The sequence below is a fragment of the Lipotes vexillifer genome, unplaced genomic scaffold (assembly GCF_000442215.2).
Source record: "Lipotes vexillifer unplaced genomic scaffold, Lipotes_vexillifer_v1.1 scaffold1962, whole genome shotgun sequence".
NCBI lineage: Eukaryota > Metazoa > Chordata > Mammalia > Artiodactyla > Lipotidae > Lipotes > Lipotes vexillifer.
This window is the reverse complement of record NW_006782699.1, coordinates 326,241-340,676: the sequence shown is the minus strand read 5'-3', so window position 1 is coordinate 340,676 and position 14,436 is coordinate 326,241. Positions and strand designations below refer to the sequence as shown.

Sequence of the window (14,436 nt, the reverse complement as noted above, 5' to 3'; positions counted from 1 at the left end):
CGGCATGTAGGATCTTCCCGGACCGGGGCACGACCCCGTGTCCCCTGCATCGGCAGGCGGACTCTCAACCACTGCGCCACCAGAGAAGCCCCGTAAACTACTTTTTAATTGTCTATTTCCTCCGCTAGAGGATAAGCCCTGTTGCGAATATTCAGTCTTGTCACAGCTGAATCTTAGCAACTAGCACAGTGCCTGATACACAGATCGCCTCCTGCAAATACGAGATGAGTGGAGTAGTGAACATGAAAGTCTAGGGTGGGTGAAGGGTAGAAAATACAAATTCCCATCCAAAAACCTTTAAAACTATTTCAAGTTACCAAATCCAGACTGTTGATTACTACTTCTTTCAACATGTTTCTTGTGCATCTGCTGTTTCCCAATGAATGTGTCAGAACCAGTGATAAAATGGGAGAACAGACATAGTCTCAACCCTTGCGGAGATTATAATCTAGTGAGTGGGAAGAGGGGGAAAGGAAGAGTGTGCTGCACAAAATAACACACAGGCAATTACAATAAGGTGTGATAGGTGATGTGCAAGGGGAACTTCAGAACATTTTGCTCGCAACTAGACCTCAGAAGGTCCAAGAAGGCTTCAGGGGGGAGGCAAGATCTCTGCAGCCACCTGAAGGATCAGCAGTGTCAGGCAGGTACAAGAAGGTAAGAAAACCACCCCAACAGAGGGAACGCTAGGTGCCAAGGACAGGAGGGGTCAGGACAAAAGATCAGGCTGGAAAGGAAAGCAAAAGATGGAAGCTAAAGGCTCTAAAAGCCGGGTTCAGAAGGCTGCATTTTATCAAGAAGATAATGGGGGAGCCACTGAATGGCTGTAAGCAAAGAACTAATCATTGCATTTTAGACAGTTTGTTCTGGCCACATGGAGAATGGATCAGAAGCTGAAAGACTGGAGGCAGAGAGACCAATTAAGATGACTGTTAACATGATTTAGTGAGAAACTAATGATGGTCTAAATTAGAAAGGTATCAATGGGGATGGAGAAAAGCAGGTACCTTTGAAAGCTTGGAGGTGGAAGAATGGACACGACTTAGTGTGAAGTAAGCCAAGAATAACTGACTTGAGTAATGAAGTGGATGGTAGTCCAATTCTCTGAAATAGGAAACACATGCAGAGATACAGATTTGAAGGGAAAGATAATAAATCTGTGTAGTTTTAGAGATCTGAGGCTCCTGTGAGACAGCTAAGTGGAAAAGCTCAGTAGGCAGTTATGGGGATATGACAGAGAAAATCTGGGTGGAGATTTTGAGTGTGGGCCCCCTCTCATGGGACCAATCTATTTTAAATTTACTTGATCTATTTAAATGCTACGATCAGGAAGGCAGTGGTCTAAAGATAGGTAGATCTTGTCCATTTACAGCACATTCAACTTTCTTTGTAACAACATCATCTTATTCTCATGGTTTCCTACTCTAGCTACTGTGGCATTTCATGGGTTACGTTCACTGCTAACACAAACCTTTGGCCTTTCAATCTTTCTCTGCTGGGGTCTTCGCATCACACTCCTGTAGTCTCTCTGTGCTTCTAGTCTAGCGCTCTTCAAACCTCGGCACTCATCATGTGGAGGCCTTGTTAGATTGCATCCCTCAGTTCCAGATTTTCTGATTCAGCAGGCCCGGAGTGGGAGCCAAGAACTTGCATTTCTAGCAAGTTCCCAGGTGATGTTGCAAATTACTGGGCTTGTCCATTTCCAAGCTGAATTCATAATTTTGTGGTCATATCTATCACCCATACAGCTCAATGTTGCATGCTGGTCTTCCCACTCTTTCATTCCTAGATCTACAGAGGTTCTTACAAATCTTCACTGATTCAGGCTTTCTCTTTCTGCTATTAAGTAGTCCTTGTGAGACTGAGACCATTCACAGACTCCACAATTTCTATGAGCATCAATACTTTGCAAAATTAAATATTAAATCATTTAATCCCTACAATATTATGAAAGAGGTTCTTTCAGTATTTGTGTTTTAAATCAAGGAAACTGAGGCACAGAGAGATGAGCTGGCTTATATGAAATCACACAGGCAGAAGTGGTGGGGCCATGCTCTGTACCAGCATCCTCTATGGACAAGGTGATGATGGACCTAAAAGATGAACATAAACACTTCAGTATGGCACTGTAGGACATGCAGATGGGGCTACTTTAAGTGGCTAAGTACTAAGAGATGAAGATTTCAGGCGTGAACTACAGCAAAAATTGCAATCCAAGGATGAACAAACAGCAACTACATGAAACTTACGGAGCAAATAGATCTCTAAGTACTCTATAAATCTGGAAAAAAAACCTGAGGATATAATTGCCTAAGAAGAGAATTCTAACTCACTTTAAGATTATTGGAACACAGGTTTAATTGTACATTTTATGGCACTTGAGAGAATGTGAGAAGAGCCATGAAGGAACAGAGGTATTAGCAATGGAAAAGGAGGAAGTACCATGGGATACATACTATGTATGAGGCACTAGACATTTTCTTTACAGCTCTTTACCTCATTTAATCCTCATAACACAGTAAATATTATGCCCATTTTAAGAAGTAAAAAATTAAGAGAAGACTGACAACCTGTTTAAGGTCAAGCTGGCGCTTAGTAAATCTCTGGTAAACGCTAGAGAAATGGTGGAACACACAAAAGGAAGTTAGTAGTATGGGTATTTGGTAAGCCTGGATCAAACTCAATCCCACAGAGCTCGAAGCAGAATTTTTTCATGACCTTTCCGAACACCAGACTGCCAGTCAAGCTCTCAGGATTGTAGACAGGAAGAAATTCAAGGAATCTGGTAAAGTTGCCCAAGTTGCCTGGGATGCACCTCATCTACTTTCCCTGTCTTTCCATGTGGTCAGAGAACCATTCAAAGAGACTCAATATCAAATCTGAACCAAAGGAATATGGGGGTGAAAAAAGGAGGTGAAAACATTCATTTAACTATTATGAACATACACCATACACAAGGTAGAGGCAATGCCAACTCACCTGCCTGACACTGGAAAGGAATGGGTATACATAATCAAAACAGAATTACTCCAGATCTCTTGGTTTTCATGTTTTTATAGTAAGAAGAAAAGAAAACTGGGATGAAATTTTATCTCACCTTATTGACAGGCAGGTAAGAAGGAAGAGCTCTGGAAAATAAAATGAAACAAGATAAAAAGCAATCTAGAAAAGGGCATTTTGATTCCAAGGTGGGAAAAGGTTGGGAAGTTAACAGCCCACAATGGGAAGTACAGAGGGTGCTAGACATCCTCTTCCCTGCTTCCACGTACACATCCAGAAATCACAGCGATGGCACTTGCAGTGCCAGGATTACAGATGTGGGGCAAGTGCGGGCAGTTTAGGGCTTTCCTCCTGAGGTTTCTTCCATCTTCCAAAGGAACTGAGGAGGAACATGGAATGTTTAGAAACTGCTGTCATTTCACAGTGAAGAGAAAAAAGGGAATGTCCAATTTGCTTCTAGGTTGTCCAACCCAGATAATCAAGGGAGGGAAAAAAAAAAAGGAGGCAGTGATTCAGAGCAGAACTTTCGTCCAGAAATAAAGATTGTGCATATTGCATACCTTTTCCTGTGCTAGAGGAACCGGAGCATGGTGGAGTGCAAGAGGCAAAGAAACTTAAAATATACTTGATGCTGTGAGGAAAACATGGGGCCAGGACTTGGAAATTTACTAGTAACGTGACGTTAGGTAAGACTGCTAACATCTTTATGGTTCAGCTACCAAAAATGGAAAATGGAAAACATCTGCCTTCCCTATTGCAAAGACTATTATGAGCTTCAAATATAAGCACAAATTTTATGGCTAAAAATTTTAAAAGTAGGGGGAAAAGAGAAAAGGAAGTACGACTCTGATCAAAAAGAAAGAAACTTAAAATTTGCATCTATTAAATAAGGTTGAATATAGACAGGTTTGTGGCTTTTGGTAATGAATTAACTGTGAACATATACACTTTATTATTTAAAAAACTGTAATAATCAAAGGAATGCACCTTGAATACAAATGAAAAATTAACCAAAGAAATAAAATTTTAATGCTAGAAGGAAACAGATCATGTAGTCTAAAATATGAATTTAATCTTCCTAACAGGATCCCTGTTTTTCAAGCAGAACAGAAAAAAATAGCTGTTCTTGTAAAATGCTGCTGAGGGTCTGCTTGTTTCATCTCTCCTCTGCATGGCTCCAGTAAATTTCTACAGAAGTCCTCCTATGGAACAGTTTTAAAACCAGAGATTGAGGTGCTACTCCTAATTTCTAAAAATGAGGAGAATAAGGCTAAGAGGTAGACCTGGTCAGGAGTTGAACTCAATTCTCTTGATTTAGTCTAGTCTAGAGATTTAGTCTCTACTATGTCCTGTTACTTCTATTTTCTTTCTTTCTTTCTTTTTTTTCCTAAGGAAAAAAATAAGAGGTACTCCTTTTAACTTGTAAATAATTCCTAATTCCACTCTCTCTTTTCTTCCAAATCTCTTTATGGCCCCAAACCATTCAACTCTAATCTTTCTGGATACAAGTAATGGATAATATGGGCAAGATCAGGGAGAAGATAAAGTGAAAAAGAAAAAGGAAGAGTCAGCAATCCCAAGATTATTCTGTTCAGGCTTAACTAAAGGTAACTCATTACGGGAAGGTATTTAGGCGACAAACTGTGGTGTGGATGGAACCTCAGCCTTCCTGTAATTGCTTGGAACTGTTCAGGTATATAGTGTTCCAGGGACATCATAGAATACAGACGTGTTGTGAACAGTCAATAACTTGGTCTGATTCTGTGAACAGCCCTTTCACTAAATGTAGTATTTTTGGAAATTTGGACCTAAAGAAATAAGTAAACAAACAATGAGTTTTAATTTAAGGCCTCCGAAGAACAATGACTTTTATATTCTATCTCTTATCAGAAATCAATGTTAAACATAACACGCTCATCGCAAGCAATTTTCTAAGAAAATTCTCAGTAACTTCTCCCCAAGAAAATTAAAACTGCTTTTGAGTTCATAGTCTTTCAAAAATGTTGGAAACTTAAGCATACTCAACTTTTTTGGTACCAAACATAACATTTTACATGAACCATCAGATATTAGAGTTTTGACCCTGAACAATTCTTAAGCCGTTCGTAACAGTTAAATCTCACCACCGCCAAGTGCGGGGAAAAGATTTCCAAGTGTGTGTCTTAGAAAGTCACTTCGCAGAATGCAAAGGAGCTCAAGTCTAGCTATGTTTCTTTTTTTCTTTTTAATGATGCGATCCTAAGACTATTTTTAGGAGTTTACGTTTGTCCCACTGCCTTTCCCCAAATCAGATTGTGACTGCCTCTTCCAGGAAGACAGGAAGACAATACAACAGGGAAAAAAGTAAAAGGCGACAATTACAAGGTCGTAAAACTCCACGCCCTCCCAGCTGTAAGCAAGACCTCAGGCACGAACCCGTGTCCCCTGCATCGGCAGGCGGACTCTCAACCACTGCGCCACCAGGGAAGTCCCAGTTACAGGACTTCTGCAAGCTTTCAAGGGCCTTAACTAAGGTGCTTATTAATAACTTTCTGAAGAAGTCATAGTAATTTAACTTGCTTCACTGACAACTATGAAAATAAAAAAGATTACAGTGTCCTCACATTTTTGAATCAAAAATCCCCAGCTCTTCTGGTAAACGAAAGCTTTCCTGACTCTGTTACACTGATTGCTAACCACACCCAACTATTGGTCAGTCTACTTCTACTTTCAAGAGTTTAAGTATAAAAAATCCCATATTATTGGTTCTTGTAGGTTAGTATCTAATTTCACAAAAGTAGGCTCAAACTTGAATAGTTAAAAAAAATACAAGCTAATCTTTTTTCAAAAAAGTTGGGATTGTTTTGAATTGAAACAAACACCATCAGATTTAATTCAAATTGATTTTTCCAGAAGGCCAAAATCAGGTGATGCTTTTTCCTACTCTGCCATGAAATCTCATTCTTTTAATACACAATCCTATCAACCTCTTCCTCCCCATTCCCCATTTCCCAAACTATACTAAGTTAAGATTCTAAAAAGTTAACCCGGGGGAAACATTTACGGCCATGCAAAGAGACTTATACAATAATTAATTAAAAGTATAATTGGCACTAAATAAATTACTGTTTAGTGAAGGATACTGCTATGTTAAGGATATGTGAAAAAGAGGCTTAAGGCAAAAATCAAGACCAGATAAAAAGTATAGCACCTACGAGGGTTAGTGTCATTAACTTGTCATATAAATATGTTTAAGACAAAATGATCTAGCACTAAAAACTATTAAAAAGGTCTCCTGCTGCTATTTTATCACTAGACAGGTCACACTGCTTTTCTTTCACAGAGCAAAAAAACAACTGAAAATTCGTTTACTAAGAGCAGCGATATATAATCTTATTCCTTAAATAACTCATGCTTCTTTTTAAGCTTTTCATTCCCCAAATAAAACTTTGTCATCTATATTGCATTCCAAAACCAAAACAAATGATTGTATCTCACTAAAGAGGGAAGCATTTTTCAGGATGTATTCCAGAGCTTTTATTGAGTATAGTACAAATTATGAATGAATATATTTTATTTAAAAATATGCTATTGACAGAAATCTATCAATAATAATGTGGGTATTGTCAAGGGCCTGTCAATATTAATGTAATTATGATTAAGGGGATAACATGGATTTTTAGCTATAATACCAAGTAACATCTCCTACATTACTGCTATCAATATACACATTATTATTGACTTGTTCCGAGATGCTCAGTACTAGATGTATTACCATTAGGCATGTTTGTCAATGCATACTGCTGACAAAAATTCTACACTTAAATTTACAGTCCTGTAAACTTTGTCAGCAGAAACATGTGATTCCCAAGTAATCGCTAAGGTTTCAAACCCATCCATATGCACCCGCTCCCTGCCAGACTATCGTTTTCTAGATCCACAATAATCAACTAATTTTTAGTATAACAATGTTGCTACCACACTATCCTAAAGGTTCTAGTAATCAAAATGGATGAGACCATTTTTGCCTTTTAGGTTTTTAGAACATTTTTTTAATCAGCATTTCATATTAGGAGGTTATATGAAAAAAGTTCTATAACCCGAGATCTTAAGCTTTGAACCTATACCCTACTATTTTATTTCCTTTGTGTAGTCATATAGATTTACTGTCCATTGTATTGAAATCAATACTAATAAATGGGACATGCATCAAAGAGAGATTTAACAGGACACTGATTCCCAGAACACATTTCAAACATGAGCAAAAGAGAAAAAGCTATGGCTGGGACCCATTAGAACACAGTGACCTCTGGCACTGTGAACAGGCCTAGAAATCAACAACTGTAAGTTCAAATCCCACTTCTGCCACAGGCTTGCTAAGTGACTTGTCACTGCTCTTTTGTTCCTCTCTTTCATCAAATATGAACTAAGTCTCAATAGTTTACAGATATCTGATGATACAAATCCCAATTGTTCTCATTTGGATATAGACAAGACATGCAGAATTTGAAAATTCCCTTATGGGCACTAGATCTCTGAATTACTCTTAACTTAAATGCAATCCTCATCAATTTCCAAATAGAATTTTTCTTTTTGGGGGTGCTAGTGGGTACACAACAAAATGTCTTTACAATATATCTGGAAGGATAAAGTTCCAAATAGTATACATTTCTCAAAAAGACGAACAATGATAAGTAACTTGCCCTAGCAGAGGGGAAATACTCTTTTTATTTGGAGAGAGTTGGGAATTCAACTCAAAGACTACAATCTTCAAAACTATAATTAGTCTTACACAATTGAGCACCTTACCTATTCCACTTACGGTTATTTACTCAAGTATCTACAAGTAACACAAAATACTTTTTTTTAAATCTGAGAACAGAATTGCCCATTACTTCGGCCTCACTTCACAAATACATTTTTAAGAAGACAGCACGGGCACTCATCATCTTTTCTTTCAGAAAGTTGATACTTCTGAGTCTTTGAGAAAGAAAGCACATTGTGGAAATAAAGAGCAGATGTCTGAGTGAACGTGGGGAAGGGGAGTTAAACTGCTTCTGATTAGTTCTGTACTCTAGCCCAGGTTTACCAACAGGCTGTGTGACTCTGGGCAAGTCATTTTATCACACTATGCTCTTTAGCAGTTAAAAAAAAAAAAAAAAAAAAGCACTGTAAAAAGTCTACCTCTCTAGAATCCTTATAGGATTTTAGGAAACCTTGGAAGAGGAAGAGAAAAAAATAAAAGAACAGTCATTTCCAACTGCAGAAATGGTTCATGTCAAGCATGAGTTTGGAAAAGGCTAGAGAAAGCGGAGAAATCAGAACGGTGGTACCCATGAGACAGACTCAATCCTCATGGAAAAAGTAGCGAAGCCTTGATGGAAGAGAAACCCAACCAATCTGTGAGTTTACAACTGCAGTAAACCTGTACCACTTACTTTCTGGTTATGAAGTGCTAATAAGCAACGACCACAGCTAAGTGTCCTTTGCAAAATTAAATATTAAATCATTTAATCCCTACAATATTATGAAAGAGGTTCTTTCAGTATTTGTGTTTTAAATCAAGGAAACTGAGGCACAGAGAGATGAGCTGGCTTATATGAAATCACACAGGCAGAAGTGGTGGGGCCATGCTCTGTACCAGCATCCTCTATGGACAAGGTGATGATGGACCTAAAAGATGAACATAAACACTTCAGTATGGCACTGTAGGACATGCAGATGGGGCTACTTTAAGTGGCTAAGTACTAAGAGATGAAGATTTCAGGCGTGAACTACAGCAAAAATTGCAATCCAAGGATGAACAAACAGCAACTACATGAAACTTACGGAGCAAATAGATCTCTAAGTACTCTATAAATCTGGAAAAAAAACCTGAGGATATAATTGCCTAAGAAGAGAATTCTAACTCACTTTAAGATTATTGGAACACAGGTTTAATTGTACATTTTATGGCACTTGAGAGAATGTGAGAAGAGCCATGAAGGAACAGAGGTATTAGCAATGGAAAAGGAGGAAGTACCATGGGATACATACTATGTATGAGGCACTAGACATTTTCTTTACAGCTCTTTACCTCATTTAATCCTCATAACACAGTAAATATTATGCCCATTTTAAGAAGTAAAAAATTAAGAGAAGACTGACAACCTGTTTAAGGTCAAGCTGGCGCTTAGTAAATCTCTGGTAAACGCTAGAGAAATGGTGGAACACACAAAAGGAAGTTAGTAGTATGGGTATTTGGTAAGCCTGGATCAAACTCAATCCCACAGAGCTCGAAGCAGAATTTTTTCATGACCTTTCCGAACACCAGACTGCCAGTCAAGCTCTCAGGATTGTAGACAGGAAGAAATTCAAGGAATCTGGTAAAGTTGCCCAAGTTGCCTGGGATGCACCTCATCTACTTTCCCTGTCTTTCCATGTGGTCAGAGAACCATTCAAAGAGACTCAATATCAAATCTGAACCAAAGGAATATGGGGGTGAAAAAAGGAGGTGAAAACATTCATTTAACTATTATGAACATACACCATACACAAGGTAGAGGCAATGCCAACTCACCTGCCTGACACTGGAAAGGAATGGGTATACATAATCAAAACAGAATTACTCCAGATCTCTTGGTTTTCATGTTTTTATAGTAAGAAGAAAAGAAAACTGGGATGAAATTTTATCTCACCTTATTGACAGGCAGGTAAGAAGGAAGAGCTCTGGAAAATAAAATGAAACAAGATAAAAAGCAATCTAGAAAAGGGCATTTTGATTCCAAGGTGGGAAAAGGTTGGGAAGTTAACAGCCCACAATGGGAAGTACAGAGGGTGCTAGACATCCTCTTCCCTGCTTCCACGTACACATCCAGAAATCACAGCAATGGCACTTGCAGTGCCAGGATTACAGATGTGGGGCAAGTGCGGGCAGTTTAGGGCTTTCCTCCTGAGGTTTCTTCCATCTTCCAAAGGAACTGAGGAGGAACATGGAATGTTTAGAAACTGCTGTCATTTCACAGTGAAGAGAAAAAAGGGAATGTCCAATTTGCTTCTAGGTTGTCCAACCCAGATAATCAAGGGAGGGAAAAAAAAAAAGGAGGCAGTGATTCAGAGCAGAACTTTCGTCCAGAAATAAAGATTGTGCATATTGCATACCTTTTCCTGTGCTAGAGGAACCGGAGCATGGTGGAGTGCAAGAGGCAAAGAAACTTAAAATATACTTGATGCTGTGAGGAAAACATGGGGCCAGGACTTGGAAATTTACTAGTAACGTGACGTTAGGTAAGACTGCTAACATCTTTATGGTTCAGCTACCAAAAATGGAAAATGGAAAACATCTGCCTTCCCTATTGCAAAGACTATTATGAGCTTCAAATATAAGCACAAATTTTATGGCTAAAAATTTTAAAAGTAGGGGGAAAAGAGAAAAGGAAGTACGACTCTGATCAAAAAGAAAGAAACTTAAAATTTGCATCTATTAAATAAGGTTGAATATAGACAGGTTTGTGGCTTTTGGTAATGAATTAACTGTGAACATATACACTTTATTATTTAAAAAACTGTAATAATCAAAGGAATGCACCTTGAATACAAATGAAAAATTAACCAAAGAAATAAAATTTTAATGCTAGAAGGAAACAGATCATGTAGTCTAAAATATGAATTTAATCTTCCTAACAGGATCCCTGTTTTTCAAGCAGAACAGAAAAAAATAGCTGTTCTTGTAAAATGCTGCTGAGGGTCTGCTTGTTTCATCTCTCCTCTGCATGGCTCCAGTAAATTTCTACAGAAGTCCTCCTATGGAACAGTTTTAAAACCAGAGATTGAGGTGCTACTCCTAATTTCTAAAAATGAGGAGAATAAGGCTAAGAGGTAGACCTGGTCAGGAGTTGAACTCAATTCTCTTGATTTAGTCTAGTCTAGAGATTTAGTCTCTACTATGTCCTGTTACTTCTATTTTCTTTCTTTCTTTCTTTTTTTTCCTAAGGAAAAAAATAAGAGGTACTCCTTTTAACTTGTAAATAATTCCTAATTCCACTCTCTCTTTTCTTCCAAATCTCTTTATGGCCCCAAACCATTCAACTCTAATCTTTCTGGATACAAGTAATGGATAATATGGGCAAGATCAGGGAGAAGATAAAGTGAAAAAGAAAAAGGAAGAGTCAGCAATCCCAAGATTATTCTGTTCAGGCTTAACTAAAGGTAACTCATTACGGGAAGGTATTTAGGCGACAAACTGTGGTGTGGATGGAACCTCAGCCTTCCTGTAATTGCTTGGAACTGTTCAGGTATATAGTGTTCCAGGGACATCATAGAATACAGACGTGTTGTGAACAGTCAATAACTTGGTCTGATTCTGTGAACAGCCCTTTCACTAAATGTAGTATTTTTGGAAATTTGGACCTAAAGAAATAAGTAAACAAACAATGAGTTTTAATTTAAGGCCTCCGAAGAACAATGACTTTTATATTCTATCTCTTATCAGAAATCAATGTTAAACATAACACGCTCATCGCAAGCAATTTTCTAAGAAAATTCTCAGTAACTTCTCCCCAAGAAAATTAAAACTGCTTTTGAGTTCATAGTCTTTCAAAAATGTTGGAAACTTAAGCATACTCAACTTTTTTGGTACCAAACATAACATTTTACATGAACCATCAGATATTAGAGTTTTGACCCTGAACAATTCTTAAGCCGTTCGTAACAGTTAAATCTCACCACCGCCAAGTGCGGGGAAAAGATTTCCAAGTGTGTGTCTTAGAAAGTCACTTCGCAGAATGCAAAGGAGCTCAAGTCTAGCTATGTTTCTTTTTTTCTTTTTAATGATGCGATCCTAAGACTATTTTTAGGAGTTTACGTTTGTCCCACTGCCTTTCCCCAAATCAGATTGTGATTGCCTCTTCCAGGAAGACAGGAAGACAATACAACAGGGAAAAAAGTAAAAGGCGACAATTACAAGGTCGTAAAACTCCACGCCCTCCCAGCTGTAAGCAAGACCTCAGGTCCGCACTCCGGCTCTCTCGGGCGACACTGACCTTAGGAGTCTGCGAAACGCCCCGCTCCAAGTAACTGTTCCTGAAACATTCTCTGGGAAGCTTGGCTTTTCCTAGCAGAACCTGGGCTCTCCAGGCTTCCGGAACTCGCGGGTTTACGTTATGACGCAGCACCCGGAAGTGCCTGAAAAAAAGGGATAACTAAACCAACGAGAAACACGCTTTAGCGCGCCGCGGAACAGCGAACGTCCATGTGCCGAAGGCCGGAGGGCCGAAGAGCCGAAGAGCCGAAGAGCCGAAGAGCCGAAGAGCCGAAGGGCCGAAGAGGACACCCGCGCGCGATGATTGGTCGGCTGGCAGTGGAGGAAATCCGTATCTGATTGGCAGGAGAGTGGCGAACGCCGGTGGGGGCCGCGCGTGGAGAAGCCTCGGTGTCAGGGGTCGCTGGGAACCAGAGGCTCTCGAAGGCAAGGCTTTCCCTGCCCTCAGGCGCCGGCAGCTGGCCTCCGGACAAGCGCCGCCGAGTGGCGGCGGGGCGCCTCCGCGTCTCGGGGGCTCTTCGCTTGCCCCGTTTGGAGGGCCCACCGCGGGATAGCTCCATTGGGAAGGGAGCCTCCGGCTAGCGCCGCAGCATCCGAGCTGGGGCAGTTTTGCGGCGCTGCGCTGCCGTAGGGGTAGGGGTGGGGGGCGGGGCTTGTTGGCCTCTGCAGGCTCAGGGAGGCAGGTGGCCCCATCTAGTCTGCCATCCACCCTGCAAAACCGCGGCTCGGGAGGCCCTACCGGGCGAACTGGACGCGCTCGCAGCATTGGGGGCCGTGCGCTCCCGGCCGCAGGGTCGGTGTGAATCACCCCAGAGCTCTTAGAAACACCGACAGCCAGGTCGCCCAGTTCTGGGGGAGTGAGCGCGGATTTCTAGGACTGGGGCCCGACGGAAGGTATTTTTTGAGCGTTCACCAGGCAATTACGTGTAGCCGGCATTGAGAATCGCCACTGCCTACTCATGGATGGCCCTGTCGGGCTGGTTTGCTCTAAGGTTTGAATGAAGTCAGGTGCGTAAAGTTTCCTGCACACAGTAGGTCTTAAAAACGTTTGAGCTCCTGTCTCCCCTGCCCCGCCTTCTCGCCAGGAGCAATCAGTCTTACAATAGCTGTATTGGTAGACACTGGAGAGCTCATCCTGTAGAAGCCATGATGCAAGAAAGCTTTGGGTGTTTTTTTTTTTTTTTAATTATCCCGTGGAACACTTGTTATAAAGAATTTAAAACATTATAGATAAGATAAAAGAACATTTCTCAGTGAAGTCTAACACTGTTCAAATTCATTTTTACCTGAAAGATACACAGTGAACACCACAGATACCTGGAATTTTCTTGTCTTCCATACATTAAGGAGTTCTCAGGTCAGGCCTAGGAGAATGATGGTGATAGTTTCTCCAACTAATGGAATTCCCACTATAGGAACCAGAGTACAAGTGATAGAGTAGGAGCTCCAAGCCGAAAGGGTGTGTAGTTCCCTTAGGTACAGAAGGAGAGGTTTTTGCAGAGCTCGAGTCGGCCAGCTAGTAGCCACTAGCCACCTGAAGTGTGGGTAGGCCAGATTGAGATCTGCTCTAAGTGCAAAATGCACACTGGATTACTAAGATAAGGTATGAAAAGCAAAGAATGGAAACTATTCATTTGTTATATTGGTTACATATCAACATGAGAATGTTTTGGAAATTTTAAAATTACATATGTGGCTCCAGTTACACTTATGTTGGATAGGGCTGTTCTGGCTCTTTGAAGAGGACCAAGTCTTTCATGTAGCAATTGTGAAGGAAGGCAACCATATTGTACTTCTCAGGTGGACCTACATCTGTACTGTGCTTCACTTAATTTTTATGAAAGGGAGAAAAAGGGACCAAAAAAAAAAAAAAACTAACATAGGGGACATTTTCAGAAAGCAGTTTCTAATTCATGGAGGCTTATGTATGTCACGTGAACGTCACGATATCCATTGATAATAAAAAAGATACCAAGCTATTGAGAAATTTGAATTATGTTTAAGGAATCTGATTAAGAGGGCAAAACGTGTAGAACATTTAAAATTTCTATTGAAAATGTTTCACATAGGTTCTGGGTTTTGCCATTTAATCTCTAGATATAGTGAACTTTTTTTAGTTTTCCAATGAGCTAGTAAGCTGAGGTTTCAGGGAAACTTTGTTTCCAGTTTTTTTATATTTGCTTTAAAAATATATTTATTTTTCATTCATTTATTTAATAAAAGCCTGCTGGGGGCCAGGGGTATTACTAAGCAGTGTTGATGTAAAGGTTAGCACTCAGACACGGCCCTTACTCTCTTGGAGCTATAGTGGTTATCAATTCAGAGACAGTGAAAAAGTACATAATAACCAAGGCATAGTGTATTTTGCCATTGAGTAAGTGCTGTACCTCTGTAAATTCAACACATTGTTTTAAACCCAGAATTTATATATTCCTGCT

At 39.9% G+C, this 14,436-nt stretch overlaps 1 protein-coding gene across 1 annotated transcript in view; it reads right to left on the bottom strand.

Moving 5' to 3' along the window:
- The window catches only part of PEX2 (peroxisomal biogenesis factor 2), a 15,267-nt gene extending 3,161 nt beyond the window's left edge, over positions 1–12,106 (bottom strand). The window contains exon 1 of the mRNA XM_007455361.1: positions 12,000–12,106. The gene's annotated coding sequence lies outside the window, so the exon portion shown is untranslated. The remainder of the gene's footprint in view (positions 1–11,999) is intronic.
- Between the last annotated feature and the right edge of the window lie 2,330 nt (positions 12,107–14,436).